The sequence below is a fragment of the Leopardus geoffroyi genome, chromosome D3, assembly GCF_018350155.1.
Source record: "Leopardus geoffroyi isolate Oge1 chromosome D3, O.geoffroyi_Oge1_pat1.0, whole genome shotgun sequence".
Taxonomy (NCBI): domain Eukaryota; kingdom Metazoa; phylum Chordata; class Mammalia; order Carnivora; family Felidae; genus Leopardus; species Leopardus geoffroyi.
This window is the reverse complement of record NC_059339.1, coordinates 4,402,444-4,405,399: the sequence shown is the minus strand read 5'-3', so window position 1 is coordinate 4,405,399 and position 2,956 is coordinate 4,402,444.

The following is a 2,956-nucleotide window of genomic DNA, read 5'->3' as shown; positions in this document are numbered from 1 at the left end:
TCAGGTGTGATGCTTCAGCTTTGTTCTTTCTCAAGAGTAATTAGGCCATTCGGAGCCCTTCGTGGTTCCGTACAAATGGTAGGACTGTTTTTACTATTTTTGTGGAAAATATCATTGGACGTTTGGAAGGGATTGCATTGAATCTATAGAGAGCTTTGGTGTAATGTGGGCATTATAGCGATATGAACTTGTCTGTGAACTCCACCTATGAGCGTGGGGCATTTTTCCATTTACTTGTGCCCACGTGTGTATATTTCATAGGAACTTCCAACAGTTGGTGGTATAGGGTCTGGGCACCCGCCACACGAGGCAGGAAGAGGTCAGCCAGACCCCTGCACCCACTGAGTCCCTCCCATCGCTGGTTTTGTCTGCGTCCATCAGTCTGGAGTGACCCCCCTACAGATCCAGGTGGAGTTCTGAAACGTGAGTAAAAGCATCCGGGGTATCCATCCACTCGTGTCATGAGAACACACAGTAGCACTCACCAAGGTGCGCGGGGGGGAGACAGCATTTGGAATTCATTCTGGGAAAGACGATACTGTTGTACTGGGCTGGTCTCATGCTTACCTGACACGGACAGTGTTCTATATTTTGCATTTTTAGGGTCTCAGGAAAAGTTGCCTCCAGCCCTTTGATTATCTTCCTCACATAAATCAAAGATTTTGGAATTTCACACTTGGATCAGCTCCTTGGTGAATCTTCTGATGCTGCCTTGTAACAGTAACGGATTACTCAACCACGTTTTTTTTTGTTTTTTTTTTTAATTTTTTTTTCAACGTTTATTTATTTTTGGGACAGAGAGAGACAGAGCATGAATGGGGGAGGGGCAGAGAGAGAGGGAGACACAGAATCGGAAACAGGCTCCAGGCTCTGAGCCATCAGCCCAGAGCCTGACGCGGGGCTCGAACTCCCGGACCACGAGATCGTGACCTGGCTGAAGTCGGACGCTTAACCGACTGCGCCACACAGGCGCCCCACTCAACCACGTTTTAAAAAAGGTTTAGGGGCACTTGGGTAGCTCAGTCGGTTGAGCGTTCGACTCTTGATTTCGGCTCAGGTCATGATCACAGCATCATGGGATCAAGCCCCACGACGGGCTTTGCACTAAACGTGAAGCCAGCTTGGATTCTCTCTCTTCCTCTTCTTCTGCCCCTCCCCACTGCTTATATGCGCTATCTTTCTAAAATAACAGAACAAAACATTTTCCTTAAAAAATAAATAAAAAAGGTTTAAAACACCCAAAAGCCTGAAGATGGGCAGTTTCAGCTTTGGTTCAGCAATTCTCCCTGGTCTCCAAGGACCCCAGCTCACTCTATCTTTCTGCTGTACACACTGCATATCGCGTAATCCTGAGCCTCCTGTCCTCATGGTCACAAGATGGCTGCCAGAGCTCCTGGTATCAATCATATCCTTACCTTATTTCCATTCAAAGGCAGGCAGATGGTTTTTGTTTTGTTCACTTTTTAAAAAAAAAGTTTTGCTTCCTTTTCTTTTTTTATTCAAGGGAGGAAAAGCTCTACAGAAGCCCCCCCTCAATGTCCTTTGAGATCCCATCTGTCAAGTGGAGCCCCTCTCGTGATTGCTGTCATGGCCGCGAGTTTCAGCACAAAGCTTGGGGCATAACTGGGGCTCACTGATGGCAGCCTGCGAGCTGGCTACGTTTCTCTTAAAATATAATCACCTGCCTGTTGCTCAGGATGTCATCGGCCTGTCAGTTAAGGTGTCTCCAATATTAAATTCCTGAGAACTCACGGAGTCATGTTATGACGTTCAACAAAACGCCTGGTAAGCCAATCCGAGTGAATGGCACCAACTGAGTAAAAAACGGGCACATTATACCTTAAGGGAAAATACACATGAAAACAAGCCCCCCTTTCTACTGACCCAAAAGGATAATGAGGATTCATTACCATCATTACCTCATCATTAAAAGGGCTGTTCTCCAAAGCTGTTCAGCCTCATTAGAGGGATCTTAAGCCATTGTGATGCGCAGTAAAGTCACGTTTCTTTTTGAAATTTTGTGATTCAAATGGTAACAATCGTAAAAAAAACTTCCCCTAAATTATCCAGCGCGGAACGGGTTTAGGGGGACTTGAGAGTCCTTACTGGAGTTTACTTTGAAAAACAAAGACGTGAGACTCCATGCTGAGGGCCACCTACCCTCAGCCACGCTCGGACCCACCCACACCGGTCAGTTCTTCAGAAAAACTCCTCCTCTTTTATGGGAGTGTCGGGCCGGGAGCAGTGAGAAACTGTCCGTCCTGGCTCTCAAGCTGTGCACAGCCTGTCCTGGGTCAGGAGCCAGCCCTGCGTTTTGTCCTGGGGATGCCTTCGTTTGCGCTGCACCTTCCATACTAACGGCAACGACAGGTCCGGAGTGCGGTGCCCAGCAGGGCTCTGGGGACAGAAGAGGTTCTGTGCTCTCTGGGACGGAGTCCGTGTGTTTTTGGTGGGGACAGGACAATGGGCAAGATAAACACAGCTCTGTCGGCCCGGGGGTCATGAGGAAGCCTTGACCCTGCCTGGATCGCAGAATGTGGATCTTGGTCAGTCTGAGCCATATTGACTCCACTCCCCACTTTGCCTGTGATGGGACCAAGGTCAGCATGAGATACAGTCTTGTGCCCCGAGACAGGGGGCTCAGAGCCAGTGAGGAGAGCTCCCAGATAAACGTGTCTTTCCAGGGGTGACCTTAACCACCTGACTCATCATGTTCCCAAGGCTAATGTCTGAGGGTTTTGTGCTTGAAGTCACTCATTACGCAGTCGGTCAGGAAAGGCCAGTGGAAATGCCCAAGGTCTCTGACATTTTCTAGCTGCTGAAAAAGCCCGGAGTGGCCCTGCACCCCCCGCCCCCGGCCTTCCTCGCACGAGGAATTAAAAATCTCTATTATCATGGTACTTTTGGGCGGGACTCCGATAACCAGTAAAACAAAGGTATCTGCTGTAGACACGCA